Source organism: Photinus pyralis, unplaced genomic scaffold (assembly GCF_008802855.1).
Source record: "Photinus pyralis isolate 1611_PpyrPB1 unplaced genomic scaffold, Ppyr1.3 Ppyr1.4_LG1, whole genome shotgun sequence".
NCBI lineage: Eukaryota > Metazoa > Arthropoda > Insecta > Coleoptera > Lampyridae > Photinus > Photinus pyralis.
In genome coordinates this window covers 39268950-39277858 of record NW_022170249.1, presented here as the reverse complement: position 1 = coordinate 39277858, position 8909 = coordinate 39268950, and the positions used below count along the sequence as shown (strand labels likewise).

The window sequence follows — 8909 nt, the reverse complement described above, 5'->3', positions numbered from 1 at the left end:
ATTTCAGTCACAAACGCACGTACAGAAGAATATGTATACATAAAGAAGATTTGACCCCTTATGACGCTACAGATCGACCCTTAAGCGTCATTTTAATGACATATTTTCTTTTGTTATATATTCTCCTACATTAATAAGCTTTGCATATCTTAATTGTGCTTTGAATTTACACCAACCCAAATCGCCGCTGAAACGATTGTCGGCTACCGTGTCTGCAGCAGTCTGGATTTAATTAGTGATTTTTGAGAGGCTAATTACATCAAATTTGAGGGACGCGAGGAATGTGTACTACTTTTGATCGCCTGATTTAATTATGCAGACAATCTCTATAGTAGGGTCGGCCGGAAGACGGATTGTTCTGTCACTAATTAGGCATCTATTTAAACGTGAATAAGGAACATGTAGTGTAGATTGAATTAATAAAGAAAACGAAATCTGAAAGTGGGTGAGCCAAAGCGCCATTACTTACACGGTGAACTTTGTTCCTGAATCCCTAACAATCTGATGCTTATCGGGCCTTAGATTACCGCCCTATGGACCGCCGGAACAACTGCAATGTACGAAATCGCGATTGTAAATGTGGGTAGCAGCATAGAATACATAAATTTCATCCGCCACAATCTGTTTTATTCAAATCAGCGGATTTTAGCGCAAAAAGATCGAAGGTCACCTGCATAAACCGAACGCAAAAAAAATCATCCCCTGAATGATTGAATAGGCCGAAAATGTGTGCGCGTAATGAATAAATGAGGGGAAATTTATCTACCCTTGCTCTACATTTGTAAGGGGTGATAAATATGTATACCATCGACTGGATAAGGAGCATTTTAATCGATCCTACTTGGGCGTGTTCAATTCGAATATGAAAGGAACGCGAAATATATAGGTCATATATTACCTGTCGAAAGAATTTTAGGAAATAAATTTCCGGTTGACATCGCGTAGGTATAGTTGTTTGGTTTGGTAAATAAGGAAAAATTGCGATTTCCACCTGGTTTGCCTCAGATAAGGGCGGAAATTTGTAGGTACTGGACGGTATAGGTTGCGGAAGATATTTTAGTCGCCAAATAATGTTGTTGACCATAATAATATTAAAACAAGCCTTTGGTGAACTTGAATTTATCCGTGTAAACTGGTTGGAGTTACGCTTTAAGCTGTAAACCGTATGCATGTTACCAAAGATACCTTTCACTCTACCACTATCGACTGTTTTATCAACTAATTATCTCCATTTATCGATGTTTAAACTGAATATGTCAAGGGGGTGTAGCTCAGATGGTAGAGCGCTCGCTTAGCATGCGAGAGGTACCGGGATCGATGCCCGGCACCTCCAAAATTTTTAATAATTTCATTATCATATAAGAGTGGTCTTGAATTATTACACAGAGGAAATTACCTTGTCAATACTCCACGTGTACGATAAATGACTATTTCGGACTAATGACCATTTGAATGGCGCGCGTAAGATTTTAGTGTGTTTTCGTTACTTATTTATGCTACAATTAACTTCCTTGTATAATTGAAATGTCAAAGGGAGATGGCATGACCCTTACACGTTCAGGGAAAGAGTTGGCCTGTGGTATTCCCTACCTGTCGTAAAAGGCGACTAAAATGGAACCGAATGACTCCCGGGATAGGAAATCAACTCTCACCAAGTGCCAACGGCTTCATGACGGAAGAGCGGTTAAGAAAACTGCACCCTCTTGTCCTCGTAGAGAGCAATCTCTCAAAAAGACGGATGAACAACTAAAGTCAACGGCATAGGATGCAGAAGCCGAAGGGACGTTTCACCTTCTATTGTAGTGGAGATAAAATTGGAAGAAATTGAGAGGGATTTATAGCTAATAAGAAAGTACAGTCAGCCAAGTTACCAAAGTAATAAACGACGTTGATAGTAAGTGTCTGTATCATACAAGAACAATACTCCAGGTATACATGCCGACAGGTGATCATGATAAAAAATTGGAAAAAAACTGTACGAAAGAATTAAAGGAATAACTAACTAAGGAAGGGCATCAGGGATGCTGTAAAATTGGAAAAGTAGATTGGGATGCCAGTGTGGGGAAGGATGAGGTTACGGTAGTTGTTGCGAAATACGGACTCGGAGAAGGGAATGAAAGAGGAGACAAGTCGATTGAGTAGTACAAACAAAATAATTTGATTGTTACGCACACATTGAGAACCATAAAAGAAGGCGCTACACCTGGAAAGCACCAGGAGACCTATTAAAGAAACAGATAGATTTTATATGGGTAGAAAGTAGAGTCAAAAAGTTTGTGGGCTACCATGAGCTGATATTGAGCGATCACATTCTCTTAGCCGCAGATTTAGAGATAAGACTGAAAAGACTGAGGAAAGAACGTGGACTGTGGAAAAGTTGAAAGAATTGAACAAGGATGAAATAAGATGTAAAATGAAAAGGAACACCAAAGACGGAAGAAAGCTTGGAGAAACATTGGGATAGGCTAAAGGAAGGTGTAATAACAATTGCAGCAAGGGGTCAAGAATAAAGAAACATTAAACAACAATAACCATGATAAACAAGATGGAGGAAAGGAGGAAAGAAAAACATTTAAGAATAGACGAAAATTGTACAAAAAACAACACTGAACTAGAAAAAGAAACGGATAATATTTACAGCATGGTTTGAAAAAGATGTAGGGAAATCCAAGAACTGGAGAATTTAGGTAGACATGATTTGGTATACCTATAATAAAGTGAAAAAAAATACGCTAAATAGGGGGAAAAATGGTGGAACTATGGCAGGGATAGAAATAGAAAATAAGGATGGCAAGTTGTTGACAGAAGAAAGCTACGTATTGCACAGATGAAAAGAATTAGGAGGAATTATAAAGCAAAGAACAAGCAAGAACACTGGTGGGGGGGGTGGGCATCAGGAGGTAATCGCTCTCAGAAATCAGTAGAGCCACAAAGTCTGGGATTTGTATCGTATTTCATCTACGATTGAGTTATATTTACAGACTCATAGTGATAGCATTCAATATCATGGAACCTGCAAAGTGGGCATGTTTGGAAAAGACCGGAGAATGATTTATTGGCCTAACTCTAAGGGGTCATCCATTAATCCTACGATGTTTTTTGTAAACTTTTTAAACCCCTCTCTCCCCTGGTGATACGTGGTGAGGTTTAAGATTAACTCCCCTCCCCTACCCAAAATCACGTGTATTTTTTAATAAAAGTATCTTAAAAATCATCAGGATATCTTTAGATCCATGTAAATTTAATTCTGGAAAATGATAAACCGTGATAAAAATGTCTAGACATACATTAAGGTACACGCGATTATCGCACTCCTCCCCCTGTCCCTCCTTGTGATATTTGGTTTTTCTTCAAACCAATTTATTAGAAACATTTTTTATCGTGGCAACAAATGGCACTGTAATCATAGAAACTAATTTTAACTTTTTTCCATGACAGAGACAGATCAGACTATTTTTCCTGCCGCATCTGTCACTTTTCCGGCCGCACCTGTCACATTGCTGAATGTCTATAATGACTCCTGTCAGCATTGACATTAATCAAAAGTTCTATATAAAAGTTAAACTTTCATATTAATAATAATAACTTTATTGTCCTTACAGAACATTCAAATACAGGACAAAGTTTAAACAAATAAAGTAAGTGGAATAGCGAGTATACATGAAATTTAACTAAAATTACTACACCTACGTTTAATTAATTAATCTTACCATATATGTAACAAAATCATAAATTCGTAATTTAACATTACCTAAAAAAATGCGAAAAGAATAAATGAAAAAAGAAAAAAGAAGATGACAAAGGAAAACAGAAAATACCGGGTTTTATCCAATTTCTGACAGTAGAGATTTCAAAGAGGTGTTAAATATATCTGTATGGTGGACTAAACAATTGAACAATTAAAATAGGATTACGGGTAAAATTTACTATAAAACTCGTTTGTAAAATGACATTACTTGACCTTAAAACTTGCATCATACGTCCTATGATCAATTGTGTAAGTAGGTTAATTCCATTTTAATTATTGAAATGCACGTACAATCTGAAAGTGGAGATAATTTTGGTCCCACTCGAATGCAAATTTAGTATATTCGAACACATTTTTTGTTAATATTACGGAAAATGATTTACTAGGGGTTGCAAATTTTGTTGAAACGTCCTCATTCTGTCCTTCTAAGAAGAAATTGGGGTTAATTGTGCTTATGAATGGAATTTTAAACTTTTCTATTTTTTTTCAATTTTTATCATATTATATATATTTTTTTTCATAGGATCTTTCCACAAAACCGTTTAGAGAAAATTCCGTTTTTCTGTCTCTCTAACGATAATTTTAAATGGTAAAAAATAGTGTAGGTAAATAACAAGATATAGCAATAAATGGTAACTTGAAATTAAGGTTTGTCAACTAACAATTGAGTACCCTCACACTGTGCATTAATTATACCGGATAGTGGGACATAAAGAACTCACCTATTTAGGGAAGATAGTATAAATGTAAATAGATAAAGAACGCACATCATGCCATTTAAGAATTTGCAATAGTAAACTGTTTGAAACCATACGTCACTAAAATGGCTTTCACATAAATAAATAAATAAATAAATAAATAAATAAATAAATAAATAAATAAATAAATAAATAAATAAATAAATAAATAAATAAATAAATAAATAATAAATAAATAAATAAATAAATAAATAAATAAATAAATAAATAAATAAATAAATAAATAAATAAATAAATAAATAAATAAATAAATAAATAAATAAATGTCCATGGCTAACACTGAAAACGCCACGTATGCAGCATGCATTCAAGGATACTCATCTCCCCCTCACCCCTCTATAGCCTACAATAGTGACAATCCTAATCCTGCCCCATAGAACATGTATAGTAATGGAAAAATAGGGGAGATCTTTATGTCCCACCCTGTCTTAAGCATATTAGACTTTGTAAAAATTATTCATATAGATATTCATAAAAATACGGTTTACTCAGACATTGTAAACAAAAAGTTGCAATTTTGTAACACCCTGTATAAAACAAGGAAAGAAATTTGCACATTTCTCGACCCAAAATCTCATTCTTGCTTCACTCATCCACCGTCTTGTCTTGATTCTTGCTCACCAACCCCTTCCCTTACTCGTGCGCTCTGGGACATACTTGGCCACCAGAAAGCAAAATAAAGACAGTTACAGGAATTTAAGGAAGATCTGCTGCACTTGTAAAAACTTGTAAAAAGGCTTCAGTAATGAAGACAATACATATTTTTCCTTCGGGTGTCGCCTTTAATTTTATACAAGCATCAATAAAAACTTTCTCTTTTTTTACTGTGACCATCATAAGGGCAAAAACCGGAATTCATAAATAACAGAGACACTTTTGCCACATTTCTTCAGATGAATGTGAATTTTACGCCGTAAAATCTTTCAACGTAGTTTTTGGTACCCTTTTACCGATGAGCACGAATTTTCATGTTTGAAATTCGATTCCAACAAATCATTTTCGTATTATTTTTACCGAAAAAACGTCAAGAACACTTTCAGAGAGATTATGTAATTAAAAACTACAATAAGAAAATATTATTGAATAAAATATGTCAAATCGTCCCATCCCCCTGGTATATCCATTTTCACATTTTAAGACAGTTAAATCATGGAGATAAATCTCCGCCCTCCTACCCTTTCGGGCTTAAGGCACCACCACCCCCTCGCTAGGAAACCACGGTCAAGGGAACCCACATCCAACCAACCGCCAGCACCAAAATCAGCGGGGGAAATCCCTCTTTTGTTTAGAACAACTTCCAAGGACTGGTTGTTACTGCAAAATTCGTTAATTGGGATAAGTTATTTTGTTGGTAAAGTGTAATGCAGTTTACGTGTATATGTATATTGTCACTTATCCCGTCTAGGCTTGGATACGTTATTTTCTTTTATACATATTATATGCTCTTATGTCTTTCCGCCATAGTAGTGTAAGACCTGTATTCCTTGTGTGAGCTTTAAAAGTTTGTAAAATGGTGCATTTTAAATGACACATAAAGTATTTTTAATAAACAAGTTAGAAATTTAAAATTTAAAATCATATTATAAAAGGAGGACAAAACATACATGTTAAAAGAGGTTGTAAAGGGACCGTCTATATACAATTTGGGGAGACACTTTGTTTGGGGGGAAGGGGGGATGCAGATGAACCTTACCTAATCGTCTTCGTCCTCCGTTGGAACTATAAGCTCCTTAAAGAACGCTTCTAATGTTGCGATGACCTCAGAGTGTTTCATTTCGCCTAGGTTTAGCGTGGTCAGCTCTAATCGGGAGAGTTGTAACTTCATTTGGGCTACCTGTCTCGCATTGGTACGCTGTGGGTAGGGGCAATGATAGAATGTGTGCTCGGGGGAAGATTCCTCTCCGCATGCACATCGTACGTTGTGTCTTTTGAGCCTGAATTTGTTAAAATAGTGGCTGTATGGGCCGTGCCCTGTAATCGCCCATATCGTCTCCCTACTCCACCATGTGGTGGTTTGAGGTACCTGCGGCACAATCGCGTGCGTAAAACGCCCCTTTGTACTCTCATCCCAAACTTTCTGCCATTGAGCTAACATATCGTTCCGCGCTTTAGTCTTTAGGTAAGATTTCGGTACTTGCATTGCAATCTCGGTATTGGTACTGCCGTTTCGCGCCGCCCTATCCGCGGCTTTGCTTCCCTCTGACCGCGTATCTTTACTCTCCCATTTTATGCACACTTTGGTGCCGGAGTCCCATATGTTTGTAAGGCATTTGTGTACTGCGTTTATCTGGCCCGTTCCGGCTTTGAATACATTGACGGCGTTTACGGCGCTCTGAGAGTCGCTGATTATTGTGCTGTCTCGAGGATTGTCTTGAATGTATTCTAGTGCTAGATAGATAGCCGCTGCCTCGGCCTGGTAAGTAGTGGAGTAGTCTGGTAGCTTTGCGACCCTAATTTCGGTGGTGTGCGTACCTGAGTACGCAACCATCGCTGCCCTGGTGGCTTCCACTGTCTTAGACCCGTCGACGTAAATCTCTTGCGTACTGTTTATAGTATTATCTACCCACTGACACCTGTGAGCAGGGTGAACTTTGTCTTTAGGGAGGGGAGCTCTCTCAACGTTAGCCTCCGACATCGCGGCGTATACGTCGAAGATTCGTTTAGCCTCGAGGAAAAGAGGCGGAATATTGGATAGTACCTCCAAGCTTCTAGTGGGGGTGGTATTATATGCCCCTAGTATCCTTAAAAGGAATGTTCTTTGTATATTCTCAGAGATCCGTTGGACCCTAGAGTCGAGGCTTCTGCTACCCCATATCTCCGCTCCGTACAGGATTGCCGGTCGGAGGGCATGGAGGTACATAGTTTTAATGTTGTTTGGAGACGCTCCCCAATTCTCACCGGCAATATGAAACAGTCGACTAGACACCTTAGCCGCTGTGTCTTTTATCATCTTAACGTGGTCTATGAAGTAGAACTTCGGGTCTAACAAGATCCCTAGGTATTTAATGTTTTGCGTAGGCTTTATCTTATCGCCCGATACTAAAAGCTCAGGCGGACGTATAGCACTACCCACCGGGCAGAACATGTATTCAGTTTTGAGCGTATTGTATTCGCAATGGTTAAGCTTTGCCCAGCTCTCACACTCTCCCCAGGTCGTAAGCCAGCCAGCCTCTATACGCTTTGCCGAAGTGCCCGCCAACACCAGGACTTGGTCGTCAGCAAATGCCACGGCCTCGACCGACGCCGGCGCACACTCCAGCCCACGCATTGCACGGAGCCATGACTCCATCATTGCTACCCACAAGATCGGCCCAAGGCATGATCCTTGCGGGCAGCCACGGGACAAGGTGACAGCTCCTGAATCCGCCACAATTTTGCGATTCAGAAGGAAGCTAACCGTAGTGGCGTAGATGTTTCGTGGGGTCCCTATCTCTCCCAATCTGTTAACTATTGCCACATGCCAAGCCATATTGAAGGCGTTCTTTAAGTCCAAGGTGACTACCGCACAGTGAAGTCCCTTGTCCTTGTTCGCCTTGACTATATTCATCAAATTCTGTATAGCGGTTATGGTGGATCGACCTTCACGAAAGCCGTACTGGTTGTCAGAAAGATGACCCCCTTTCTCCATAAAATAAGTTAGGCGAGTAGCGCACCACTTATCCAGGACTTTGCCTAGTACCGGCAACAAACTTATTGGCCTCATAGATTTTCCCCCAGGCTGAGGGAGCCACACGATCTTCGCAACCTTCCACTCTTCGGGAAAGTGCCCTAGTGTGATACAGACATTGTAAAGGTCTAGCCACCATTTTGTGTTTCTCGTTATCATACGCTTGGCAATGGGCCACCCTATTCCGTCGTGCCCGGGCGCCTTGTGATCTTTTGCGTTTCTGACAATGTACAGTAGTTCGCTTTTGGTCATACAAGGATCGTCGGGTGACGTGTGCCGATCGTTACTTGAAATTATTCCCTTGAGATCGACCCCACTGTCGTCCGCCGGAAAATAAGTCTCAATGAGACCCCTTTCCGATTCGGACTCGCTTGTAGCCCAGACGCCAGTTGCCGGGTTTTGGTACGTCTGCGGGAACCGGTTGTGTTTTGCCTTTTTGGTGTTCAAGATCTTGTACACAACCCCCCACGGGTTATCGCAGCTGTTCTGTGTGAGGAAATTACGCACGCTGTTAGTCTTTTTGGCCTTTATTAGGTTTTTATACTCCCTGCGTAGTCTCTTATAATTTCGGAGGAGTTGCGTTGCGGAATCTCCCGCCCTACTTGTCTGATACTGCTTTCTGGCACGCCTGGCTGCTCGTCGGGCCCAGCTCCATCATCATTTTCGTATTATTTTTACCGAAAAAACGTCAAGAACACTTTCAGAGAGATTATGTAATTAAAAACTACAATAAGAA

General features: G+C 39.5%; 1 non-coding gene across 1 annotated transcript; it reads left to right on the top strand.

Annotated features, from left to right (window-relative positions):
• Window positions 1–1260: 1260 nt before the first annotated feature.
• On the top strand, window positions 1261–1333 carry Trnaa-agc. Its single transcript has one exon. It is a non-coding gene; the product is annotated as a tRNA-Ala (tRNA).
• The last annotated feature ends 7576 nt before the right edge of the window (window positions 1334–8909 follow it).